The sequence below is a fragment of the Falco naumanni genome, chromosome 1, assembly GCF_017639655.2.
Source record: "Falco naumanni isolate bFalNau1 chromosome 1, bFalNau1.pat, whole genome shotgun sequence".
Taxonomy (NCBI): Eukaryota; Metazoa; Chordata; class Aves; order Falconiformes; family Falconidae; genus Falco; species Falco naumanni.
The window spans coordinates 56,579,305-56,593,378 of NC_054054.1; positions in this window are offsets into that span (position 1 = coordinate 56,579,305).

Sequence of the window (14,074 nt, forward strand, 5' to 3'; positions counted from 1 at the left end):
AAGACATAGCTGCAGCACCCTGAAGAGCAGATTAACTTGCTAATTATGACTCAGACAACTTCTTCCCTTCCATTCCATTGTTTGGAGGTGGAAATTCTAAGGGCTATATTAAAAAAAATCAAACAAACAAACAACGTAACAGAAACAGAGCTAAGTTCTAAACTGTTCATCACTTGTCCAATGGCTGCCCAATCCTGGAAGTACCTACACACTCGTCAGGTACCTCCTGAGCTGAATTTGAAAGCTCCCAAAATACCTGGATTTGCACACACTCTAAACTGCTGTAGTCTTTGGAAAGAGGCCCTTGGCTCCCGTCAGGCAGAGACACCAGCATCCCTGCTTCTGAGCTCTCTGTGCCTTGTCATATTTGGGGATAATGAGGTTAGCTCTGTAATAAACACAGGTCTATACATTGCCTTTAAAACTGTGTCAGGCTGCCACAGGGCAAGGATCTTGCTGGTGGCCAGGAGCTTTGGCAGTGTCAGCACAAGCCCTTGTAGCCTAGACCCATCCCACTGCCTCCATCAGAGAACTTATGGCTGGGGGCAGGGAGGCAGCTTAGTGACAGTACACACACAAGAGGCAGGACATCTTGGTTCAGCATCCTCCTAGTCCAAGAGAGTTTAAATCCAATAAAACATCTTGCAGTTGGACTAGATGATTGTTGCAGGCCCCTTCCAACTGAACTATTCTGTCCTGTCCTGTCCTGTCCTATCCTATCCTATTCCATTCCATTCTATTCTATTCTACTCTAATTCTACTCTACTCTACTCTAATTCTACTCTACTCTACTCTAATTCTACTCTACTCTAATTTTACTCTACTCTACTCTATTTTTCCTGTTCTCTTCTATTCTAGAATATCAAAACTGTAATGGTCAGATTTTTCTAGGCTAGTGGCAGAGACCCCTCATCCTTCTGTGGAAATCATGGTACTATATAACAAAGAGCATGCGATTCACAGGGCCAGTGCCCTCTCTACACTGTGAGCTGGGTGGTTCAGCCTCCAGACAACGTGGCCTGGCACACCACTTTTCTTCTCTCTTCACCCCCTCCTCAGCCATTCACTCAGCACACAAAGTATCTAGCAATTAACATTTTCTGTCCTCAGCACAGCTGTTACCACAATCAAGGGCTTATCTGCACAGTGGACTGTATCCTGTGCCATGACATAAAGTTACTGTCTTCTCGTTGCTCTGAACTAAGTGGATGCTCCTGGTATTTTTGGTGTGTTTGCATCATACTCAGCCAACACCCCACAGTTTCTTGAGCCAGAGAAAGCACTGTGTGAAAGAAAAGATGACTGCAGAGATGACGAGTTTGCTACTTGTAAAGATTCTCACTGAAATCTAGCTAGGATAGACAATATCACTCTGCACAGTGTATGCATGCCCTCAGTGTGCCCAGGAAGCACCCATGGAAAGTATCAAGCTGAGAATTTTTTTTCTGCTGTGAGGTGCTGGAGTAGCTAGGCAAACTGCCAAAGAAAACTCAGTTCCATGGAGAATAATTCCTTGCATGCCAGCTCTTAACAATTGTAAAATACAGAGCGTTCCAACACTGAACTCATTCCAACTGGCTAACTGCTCTATATACATAGTCATTAATGGGGTTTAACCTAATTCTGGCTCTGCAAAATTGCTTTGTGGAAAACAAAGATAAAAGCTAACCAAGAAAAAGACAGAAATATCTCTGCACAGAAACAAGAAGTGAAGCAAATAATTTATACAGCTGTAATAATTTTAATCTGAGAGACCCCTCATAAATTCCTAATCAATCTACCGTTAGGAAGGAAGAGAACTTTAGTATTGAAGTTGTAATGCATTTTAATCAGTGGAGTGGTTCCCTCAGTAGATTTAGAATTTGATTTCCTCATATATTGCGACTTTCACTAATATATGATAGTCTTACGAAGATACACTGGAGTTCCTGCTGCTTCAGTTCCATTTAGACTTGATTATTTCTTTTGGACAACTTTGGGTAGCATCTTGGAGATCAATCATTTAGCAAATAATTTAGCGCAGCAACATATTCCTTGAAAAAATTAAATTCCTGGTGGCACTGAGTCGCTCCTGACATGCTGGACTTGCAGAGAGACATTCACACATATGTTACTTCAGAAGATTGATCATAATGAAAGTTTGCCTGTGCAAGGACAGAGTGTTTGGACCTAAATCTTAAGAAAGGTTTGGTTAATTGGGCTACCTGAAACATTGTGTCATAAATAAGCTGAGAACACAATTCATTCTGACATTTCCAGTAAAGTAGAGTATTAAAGTACTTTCTTAAAGTTCCAACATATGATCTCAACTGAAATTAAGAGTAGAAACTCACATAGATCAATACTTTAAAAGCTAAGATTTGTCCATAAGTTTTGATTGAGTTTTGTGGGAAAAATGAGCGCAAGTCAATAGACAGGAAAAGCATCGACAGTAATCTTTTTTCCTTTTTTATCCTTACTTGAACTTAATTTCCCCATTAAACTCATCCTGGTTTGGATCTCAGTTTCATGGTTGAACATCACTTGAGGCAAGTCATACGTAATTTATTGAAAGCAGGGATTGAAAGATAAGAAGTAACAGCAAGCTAGACTTCTATTTGTAAATATTCTTTTTTTGTTTTCCCAGAAGTTACCAACATTCTACTAATTCTGTTCACGCTGAAGTCAACAGCACTTTGGAACTAACTACAGCACTAGCAGAATTAGTGAAAGTGCTGAATGTGGTTCAGAAGCCTACACTACCATTTCAATGAAAGCATGAACATTGAGTGAATTCTTTGCCCTTTTTTTCCCCCCTAAAAATTTCAAACTTGCCATCCAGCACACATAATTAATCTGAAACAAATTAATTAGGCAACAGAAAATACTTTCAGGGTATTTAATGATCTGAATCAAAGACATTTAAAGGATGACTTACAGCTTTAGGATTGCTTAGAGCTCTGGCATACCCAAGTTCATCAAAGTTGTTTGGCATATTAGAACAATGCATCTTTAACTATGGAGACTCCTCTGGGAGATATTCCATGATTGTAGAACAAACTCCCATATGAAATAAAAATGCACCACAACTTTTTCATCTTATGTTCAAAGATAGTTTTGACCTTGCCTCCAATAATATAGAGACATGACACAGAAAAACAGATATTTCAGACTAACAATAGAAAAAAACCAAACAACAGTGCACTAACCACACTAACTAACCACACTGTTTCCTTTCTTCTAAAGAAGATGCAGGAGATAAAGAAGAAATGCAATGAGATGTGTTTGTCATGGAGATAAATACACCACTGGAAAATTTTCAGATTCTTGAAGTGATGTAAATAACAGGTTCCCAGTCTTCTGGGAAAAGCAAATGAGTTCCAGAAAATTGCTTTGACAATTATTTTAGGTATTGCAGTGAATCATGGTCTAATTTCCATAGGACCTATGGTAACAATGTCCATGATTCTCGTAATAATGTTATTGAGCCTGTTAAAAAAAAAATAATAAAAAATGGACCTGGTTCTGCACTGATGCTAGAAGTCTGAGTGGAAACTACCAGACAGGAGTCTCTCTTGCACAACTAAAATCAATTAACAAAATATACTGTTACTGGGTGTCATGTTCTTGTGCAGAGCAATTTCCCATGCAGAAAAAAAAAAAAAAAAAAAAAAAAGTATCACAAACATCAAACCACTTTCTGTGTCAAGCAAAAGGTAAATAGCACCAGCAAACGATGAGCCACAATACAGCTATTAATCAACAAGAAAGTATGAATGGTAATACTGATTTGTGAAGAAGTCTCTTCCCTTCTCCTCCTTGTTAGCAGAAGAGTTAGTTTAGGAACTTGCCATCCTCCAAGAGAAACCACTAGTGTGCTTAGTTGGAAGCTTTTTATTAGTACAAAACGTTACAAAATATTCTTTCCAATTAAGTTAGAGGAACTACTAATGAAGATAAGAAAATAGGAAATCTCAACAAAAAAGAGGTGTATATGGATAAAATTACCTGACAATTTATTACAGTGCTTAGATCCTCAAGACTGCTTGGTGTGGGCCTGCCTACCTGCACAAAAGATAGCTGAACATGATAATCATCCACTTCTCCATATGTGGTTGTACCTATTCCAGACTGTAGCCTGTACACAAACGTTCATCATCTCCTTCCTGAGGGACTACACTTGCTCCCACTTCTCAGTGCGATGCTTTCTTCCTCTTGAAATCATTCCTCTTAGTATGAACAGCAAAATATTACTTGGAGCAGAGATTCTGCCTGACTTTCTCTCATCTGACTGCCTGGCCCTAACCAATAAAAAATGCCATTGACTTATTCATCTTTAGTAATTCCCCTGAAGAGTATTTGTACATGGCAAGTTAATATACTTTATCTGAAATATCGTTCTGTGTAGTTGAAATTAATGAGAACTGCACACTCCTTGGAAATCAACAGCCCTAGAAATGCCATGGTCTCTACATACTTTTTATTCGAGTAAAATTGTTTGTTGAATCTGATGTCTTTAATGGGAAAGTGGTAATTTTGGTGAGAATTTTACCAGAAACTAGCTCTCTTTAATGTATCCTAAGCCTGTTCTCATATAACTCAGGAGGCTGTTGCACAGCCCAGAAAAACCAGAGCTTGTGTGTTAAAGGTAACTCGGTCTTTATTTGGTGTAGGACAGAGGATTAGAATTTTTTTCCCTTAACATTTGTAAATACCTATTTTTAGCTGTGTATTTTGAAACTGCACTTACACTATCAGTGGAGGAAACAATTAAAAATTGATTAAGAAATTAATTCCCTATGATTGCTACTGTCTTAAGACATAAAGTATTAAAATATTTCCAACACGTTATTTAAAATACAGATGAAAGAATAATAATACTCTGTCTAGTTGATTATTTTTAAAACAGTAACATAGTAATCATATTAAGAAAAGGTGTGTTAAAAATAAATGGCCTGAAATTTGGCAAACTGTCATTGGTTGCAAACAAGGAAGATGGGCTGTTCTATATACAAATCAGTATCAAAGGAGGATGACTTTGCTTCTAGCTAATTGTCCAACTAATGATCTGTTTAAGACAGCAAGGTACATTGTATGTAAGTTATCATTTGCTCTTGAAAACTGAATATTTTGTTACGCAATCACTTTTTCTCAGTCATCAGAAAACTTTCAAAATTATGGAATATATTTAATTTCAGCTAGCAGAGAATGGACAACCTGCCTGGCTAGCACTGTGTAATTGAAGGATATTAGAATGTTATACAGTTACTAGAAATTACTTTGAACATCAAGTGAGTCTATGTAGAATCTTGTAAATTTTTTTAAAGGAAGGATGAGTATGAAGGATGGAGACTTTCTGTTTCTGAAAGCCAGTATTTTTTAATACAGTAATCTTAAAATTAGGACAATATGATCTTGTTCAGTATGAAATTTAGGACATTAAAATGGCAAATTACCGCTCAGAAATTAAAAGACATTCTCTGGTCATAAATATATTGCCTTAAAACAAATTGTGACAAACTGGAAAAAAATTAAAATATATTTCTTTCATTGGTATGTAATAGCTCTCAGATACCTGACTTAATCTCTTGAGTTAATAAAATAAAATTACTTTTATCAAATTCAGCCACAACCTTTGACAAAAAAATCAACTTTTAAAGATATTTTCAATATTGAATCTAGACCAAGGGCTGAATATGACTTGTTCTTAAGTTTTACACACTGAGTTCTATTAAAATGTTGGTGCATACTTGAAGAACTTTATATTAGTGGCATAATACTGATTTTAACATGGTTTTCTTAAATTACTTAAAACATCTGGAATATATTATGTCCAATACTACCTCAAATGCAGTATCAGAATATTTTGTTTAAACAGTGGTAGACAGTTTTTTAAATATTGATTCTGCTAAAGCCAAGCTTCAGATGAAGATTGTTTTCTTTTATATTGTATGTGTGTTTACTTTTTTAAAAATGAGGATATTACAACTAATCATAAATATTGCATTTCATAACTGAATTCAGCATTTAAAGGCAAATCTATACTTCATAGAAAACTAAATTATATGCTAAGCACTTATCTAAACGTGATTCAGAGAGAACACATCGCAAATTCTTTTCTTGCTGCTTTCCCTTTATCCAGCAGCCAAAAAAAAAAAAAAAAAAAAGCCATTTATTTCTCAAAGAAATACCACTGGCCTTAAATTTCAGAGTTGAAAATGGGAAAATGGCATTGGTGTCAGAATGGAAGACTTTTGGGAATGAACAGATAAATTTTTAGATATCAAAGTAAAACCTGTGGAGGTAAAAGGTACGAAAAGGCAAATCTAGCATTTGGTGGCAGGTGCCTGAGGTTTCACGATTGTAACTTTGTGTGAACATACAAAAATTAAATCTAAGTTCTGTATTAAGCACCTAATATCTGTGGATGTAACTACTGCAATAAGCATAACTACAGGCTCCTGCCTGGCAAGAAGAATCTTTGTTTGTTTCAGAAAAGGACCCTTACCTTACAGATTAAAAAAAAAAATAGAAAAGAAAAAAGAAACCCTTTTTTTCCACTACAGAACTCTGAATGATATGTTCATTAATTCAATTAAAGTTAAATAGGTTCATGGTATCCTGGGGTAAGGTCACAAAGAATTCACATGAAATTAAATGTCTTAGCAATCGTATCACATCAAACACACTAAGGAAAATAATCCAAAAACATTATGACTCCAAAGGAACTGCAGATTCTCTCAGGATTCAGAAATTCAGAGGAAGATCCTCTAACCAGTTTAACAGGAAAACAGAAGTCTGAATGAACAGTATGAGCCTAATTCTAATGTTAGTTGCCTAAATCTTCCTCTAATTTAATTCCATGAAAAGCAATTCTTGCTTGCCTCAGTCTGAACAAGATCAGAATCAAATTCTCCAAGTTCAGGAAGCCCCTGATTGCATCAAGTAAATGAAAGTTTGGAGGGAAATAGGGATAAGAATGTACAGACACAGAAAACACTTTCCTGTGTTATTGCATTTGCTGATCCAGAGCTTACCAAACGCCATGCTCCCTCCATCTTTTCCCACTCTGCCTTTCCCAAGCTGGAAGAAGAAAAGAATTAGATGAATAAAAGAGTGGCGAAGAAAGAAGGAGATAGAAGGAAGGAGGCGTGTTTGAAACCAGCTTCTTCAGTAGTCTGCAGATAGCAAAAACTGTGCCTTTCCTTTGCTGGAACCTTCCTAGATCACTATAATAAACTAACTAATCTCACATCAGTAAGCAAAAGCTTCTAACCGACTTGGAGCTTGGTAATAATAAGTTGCTGATTGCACTTGTCACAGATTTTCCCCATCTGAAGGGTTCTTCCATCTCCTCAATTGCACCTGAGAGTATTATTATCTATTAGTAGGGATTGATGGGAATTTGGCATTACTCATTGCAGGGTCTTTCTTTTCCTAGATGAGAAACTCAAGAAGAACTCCTTGTGAGGAACGGTAAATGTGTGGAGACAGGGAGCAAAACCTGCTGCAGATCCTGGTGGAGGAAGCATTTATGTCTAGCCTACTGGGGAGTGAAAGGAAACAAAAAAAGAATAGTGGGAGACACTGGAAGAAGGAAGGTGATGAGAGAGCTGTGGAAAGAGAAAATTAAGTCAGGATAAATTAGTTCAGTGAGAAAGAGAAGCAGCCTTTGAAGCTCATGAAGAGGACAGCCTGGGTACAGAGGGAAGGCAAAGCACAGGGCCTGCCTCCTTTAATCTGGTTTTACCAGAAAGCAAGCGTGATTAGTACTAGTTTACTAATGGAAAGTAGGGACTCTTATCTTTAGATCTTTAGGTATAAAATAAATCGGTCTAGCAGGATGGAAGAGCACTTGTATTTGACAGGGGTGGGATGGCTCTTACCAAGCTAGTGGCATCATTACCTTAGCACCTACGAGAGCTTTTGCTGCCAGGATCAACCAAGAGGTGAAAGAGAGAGAGGAAGAAAGGCATGGCTCAGACCGTTACGTCAGTGGTGGGAGAGGAAAGCCTGAGAAGTCCTGAAAGCACAAAATCTTCAAAACAATTCTTTTTCCTGCTGTGAACACTTCATGTTCTTTAAAAACTAAGCTTATCGTTCAGTGTACCAACTAAAATGTTAGTGCTACACAGCACTGTGGAAGCACATCAGGTGATTAGGAAAGGTGTACCTGACAGCTGTCGAGAAATATTCCTTAAAAGAAAAGCAAACCCCAAAGGTATTCTACAGGGATAAATACCGTGTTTGAAGTACATTCAGCACTTCACTGAATTAACTGAATGACTATTATATATAAACTGTGCAGGTAAAACAAAAGGTGGTAGCACTGTAAGTAGTGGTAGGGACAGTACAAAAGACAGGGCTATATTTCTATTGTGATAAACAGTGGTCAATCACACCAAATGCAGGTTTTTTTCAACCACAGACAAAACTACACATATGCAATATGAGGGCCTGAATATGTACTGAAGAAAATGTCAAAAGCACATTTTAAAAACATTTTTAGATGCTTTTGAAAGAAAAAAAATATGACTGGGATTACAGAGTAACAACAGGGAAGTGATTTTCACTTCTCCTTATGGCATGATAAGACCAACATAAGCATAATGAGTAGCAATGGGGTTTCATGCTACACAAAAACATTACTGAGAAATCACAAAGGGTACAGAAAAGTATTCAAAGGCTAGAGAAAATGCCTTCCTGTGGGAGATATAAAGAATTCAATCACTACAGTTTATGCAAAAGAAAGTTAATGACAGTGGCTTCACACTGTCCTAGAGAAAAAAAAAAATAATCTGTTATTAAGGCACTTAATAGTTGTAAGAGAAAAGAAAGGCAAAACCCAATGTCTGGAAGCTAAAACCAGACAAATTCAATATGAAAATGCACACAGTTTTAATGCTGATTAATGAGTGGCGAAACAATTATCAGAGGAAATGATAGATTTTCTTTCTCTCTTGATTTCTCTCCATTAAGACTGGCTCTCTAGAAGTTAAACTGTAGCCAAACTAGTTAATGGGCATAGGAAAGGGATAGCTGGGGATCAGCTGCATAACTGCTTACTGATCCTTCTAGAATGAGGCATTCTAAATCCCTGAATGCACCTCAAATTTGGAAGATTAGCAGAGCACTCTTAAAGGGCATTCACTAGCCCTTGCTTCACTGGTCTTTGGGGGAAGGTGATGGGAGGGGGGATTAATTTGTCCCAACAATGGGTAAGGAACTTCTGTTGGTGAACTTTGCTGATCATTTGTATTTCAAATGGCAGCAAGTTGTAATGTTATTGTGCTTTACAAGAAGATAAGATCCACTTTGAAAATAATGACAGTTTGGAGAAAGTTATTCTACTTAGGCAGGTGACCACTGCCTTAGATTGCAGAGGTCACCACATGAAGTGGAGAGAGAAGCCCATTTCTTATTGGCCTGTACCTGACATCACTGCAACAGAAGCAAAAGTTGTTCCTACGTATCTTCCTTCTAGAGTTAGCCCAGACTGGAATGTCCTTTTGGTTATACGAAGGTATACACATGAATTATAGAAAGTATGTATTATTTTGAGAAATGTGTCCATTAAACATGACCCATCTCCATTGTTGTTGTCCCTTGGGAAAACTAGCGCACAGGCAGCTAGAGGATAATTAAGGACAATAGTTCCTTTATTTATGAATGCCTTTGGGTTTTTTCCTTAGAAAAGCAGCTTTAATATGCTGTTAACTGTTTGTTAAGAAGTGTCCCTCAGTGTCAACTGTCCACAAGATACTTGTTCTTGCAGCCTCTTATCCCATAGCTGTAGCTTTTTCATACAGAATGTAGATAACAAGTTTTGTCTCTTTTGTTCTATATATGGATTACTAAAGTGATAATTGTCATCCAGCTTGGGCTTACTTGGGATATACGACATTCTGGGCCTGTTTCTCAGCATAAGCTTATTTTGAGAAGAAGAGAGATGTGAATGGTGGTTTTGCCACCATTTTCCTTCGTATTATATGTAAATGTAGCTGCAGCTATTTATGCTGTCATAAAGAGCAGAATACATAAAGGTTTCAAAAAAAGGTTTACTAATTGTGCTACTGATTCTGCACTATAGAATTGTATGGATGGACATATTTAAAGGAGGAAAAAAGAAACTTTCATTGCAGAATTAGTTATAGAAGGCATCTGCTCTTGTAATGGACTTAACTGGTTTGAAATGTTGATTTTTAACAATGTACTTAACCCAAAATGGTAAAAATAAAGCATTTCAACAGCTGCTGCATATTTTATAGCTGATTTAATTGACTATGCCATTTGAGACATGAATGACATTTTAGCTGACAAAGTTCACGATAAATTCAGCTGCTGGCAGTGTAATTATCCCTAGTCATTTATTTATCTGTCTGTTTCCAAGTAGCAAGGTTTCTGGTTTTGTAGATGTGATAGTTAACTGTGTCTCTTTCTTACAGGATGACACCTGTGTTTCATTTCATCTGTTTATTTGTCTTATTTCAGTCAAAATAATGATTGAACTGGCTATAGTAGAAGAGTATATTCTTCCCGGAATAAGAGTTACAGTACTGACAAGTGGAAACTGGAACAACTACCTTTTACAAATAATTCAGTGATATCCAAGAAGTAAAGGAGAAAGTTGAGTATTATCTGTCAGAGTTTCTCAACAAAATAAAGTATGAAATCTCTGGCATAATCAGTGAAAAACAGGTCAATTGATTTCATCAGGTGGTTTTAAATATGAATTTGCATTTTTGGATGAAAATAAAGCATAAGCTTGTAAATGCTTGTCTGCATGGAATAGTTAGTGCAGCACAATTACACCATAGTGATTTCTTCACTCTAACTCCAAGACTGAAAAACCTTGTTCTGTGCTGAGGAATCCTGTGCCGAGTCCCCCTCTAGATAGTTACCTCCTTTTTGTAAGTGTGAAGAGGCCTCAGGAAATTAACCTTACTAGGCTAAAGCCAACCTTTGTGAGTTTAATCTGCAAGTGTTTGTGTGCTCTGATGTAGTAGCTTCCCAGGAAGAAAGTGGTGTCATAAATTATTTCCCTCATTTGTTGTGGATTAACTGGTCTGTAAAGATAAACTGTAGAGTCACCGGGGTATCTCTGAAATTTAAACTCACATTTTTAGCTTCACAGAACAACTACTTTCTTGTCACACTCAGACATAACAGTCAAAGTCTTGACCTTGATCTGGGTCTAAGAAGCAGGAGTTACTCAAAATCAATCTTTAGAAATACTCAAAGGCAGAAAATCTGATTTTTGGAGCAGTTTGCTTTCTAAGAAATCCCTGTAGGTTCCTGGCTGATTTCTAGTGCTAGTTACAGAGGCAGTAATTACAAAAAGACACAGAGTAGTTCATGGCACATATTTACAATGCTAGAAAATACTGCATTTTGTAAGGCATTTTTACTGGTCAACTAAATTTAATGTGAATTAAGACAGCAGAGATCCTGGGTTTAAATACATATTTTTCCTCTTCTGATGCATATGAGCAGAAGACTTTCTGAGAATAGGGAAAGCAGGCATCTAATTCACACCTGAAGCAGCTGATGTTGATTTCCAATACATCCTTCAACCAGAAAAAAATAAAGTAATGCTATTGTTTTCTAAATTTTTGGTTTGTGCTGTTCCCCTATATAGCTAAATAGCAGTACTGCCAGCTGAAGATGTGACCTTCAATTTTTTTTCTTTGAAAGTGTACAGAATGGTTGACAAATTCCATCAGAACTCTTTAAACAGTTTGTGCAATGAGTTTTGCTTCTTAGCCTAGAGATCTATGTATCTTACTTGAATTGTTACTTATATTTACAACTATTTATTAGCAAGAAATTATAGTGCAATCAGATGGGTTAGCAAAATTTATAACTTCCAACATTTAATTTTTAACACTGTTTTAACATTGATTTCCAGGCTAAGGAAATTGAATGTAATTCTAATACATTATATATAAGGCTTCTGTTCTAAACACAGAATATTCTTTGAGAAGGGCAGGGATACTTTGCATTGTACAGCTGATTCGTTATGTGATGGAATTGAGTGTACTAGCCTTATAAAAACTTTCCATGAAATCTGTAAAGGGATGAAGGAGAAAGAAAGCAGAAGAAAATAATCTGTCACACTCTTCATGGTTATTATGTGGCAGGTGGTTTGATTCTGTCAATCTTTTAGTTCCAAGTCTGACGTTTAGAAAACTTCACAAGCCTAGAGATATCCCTGCTGCCTTCTGAAATAGCATGTATAAGACAAAAGCAAATGCAATTCTCAAACCATTACCATAGCAACATTATTAATGTTGTGTTAGTTAGGATTGCAGCAATGTTTCTATTTAAAAGAACCACAACAGTGCTTCCTCCTCTTTAGTAGTTCATCTAAAATGAACTGCTACAGAAATATTTACTTCATTCCTGCCTCACAATGAGAGATTATCATCTCAAGTAATGTTCAATTATATAAAATCTTTGGTGACTGATGTATTGTATTAAAATATTAACATCATAAAATAATGGATTTAAATATTTCAGTTACAAGTGATCCACAAGCAATACTGAAAATGCCAATAAATCTTCTCATTTAGAGTGTAAAGCCAATTTACTTTCCACCCATTTCAGCATCTGCTACATAAGAATATCTTTAGGTACATATGCACACTGAATTTGCTAGGCAAAATTTTCAGTATTATTTGCTACAAATTACTTCAGCTCATAATTTAGAGACCTCAACATTTGCTGCCTTCACAGCAACAGGATTCACAGGACAGCTCCTCTAGTTATTGTTCACAGTTACTCAAAAGTAACGAATGTGATCCTATTTCTGTATACACTATATGTACCAATACACAACAGTTATATTTTCTTTTTATTCCAGATTATCAAAACTTTTTCCAGGAGATTGTTGCAGGAAAACAAGATTTATATGGCCTCTGAATTATCATCCTTTCAATATTACATCAACATTTTAATGGGTGAAAAATTAATTTACATTAGAATAATATGCTAAAGGGTAATTAGGCAGCTACTTGGGAGTAGAAATGCAGACAAAACTCACAGTGAACTACAAACACAATTCTCCTCGATGCTCTCATTTGCACAGTGCTTCGATAACTTTCCTTTGCATTTCCATATACCTGTAATCGAAACTGCTGGGGGAGAAGCAAGTTTCCATAAAGCTGCTGTGTCAGCCAGAATGATTGGCACATTGTGCACTCTGGTTTTCTCCTTGTTTGTACCTGGTTCATCCTGGAAGGCATTCTGGGCTGCAAGAGGCTGGGAAACAAGGCATTACTTGTAACCAGCCAAGAATCCTTGGAAAAAAAAAAAGAACAGTGAGTTTTTTGCATTCATCCAGTTTAAATTTTTGTTGTTGTTGTTGTTTCTTTTGCTACTGTGTGTCTTCAGGAAAGGACAAGCATTTTTTCAGACCTTACACAAAACAAATACAAAGTACTTTCTATTCCCAAAAGTAATAAATGCCCATTCTGAACCAATTTATTGTAGTCAGCCTGAAATTAATAGCTTCCTCTTAGTGCCAAAATCTTCATTTCTGAAATCAACACCACCTTCTCAAGAAGAGATCTTTTTGCTGTAGTGAGATATTGAACTGCATGCTTTCATTTGAAATGACATTACTTCTAATTCTAAATGTGTCCAAATTTTCAGAATTTTGAAAAAAAATCCAGAAGTGAATTTTTCACTCGTTGCTTTGAGATAACTAGATGTGAAACTGATAGAAAGGTGCTAATCCAGAATAATTGGGTTTCTGTAAGTGCAAGGTATCAGCTAGGATGAATTGTAGCAGGAAGAGTAAACCTCCTAATTAGATAGCAAGGGACTGTCTAATTGAAATTTGGAAAGTGAAAAATAAATCTTGCTTTATATCCCAGAATGCTATGAAGCTTTCAAAGGAAAGCCACCCCATTTCTTTCAGCGTTTTATCCAGGCTGCTATGTGACCTAGCAGGCCATCTCTGAGTCAGAGAGCATTCAGTACGCGCCGACCTTCTGAAAAGGAAATTTGTCTTTTAGACTCTCAGTGACTGCATGTGGAAGAGGTGGGAAAAAAGTACTAGGTTGTTACATGAAATGGAAGTTCTTTTTTTTCA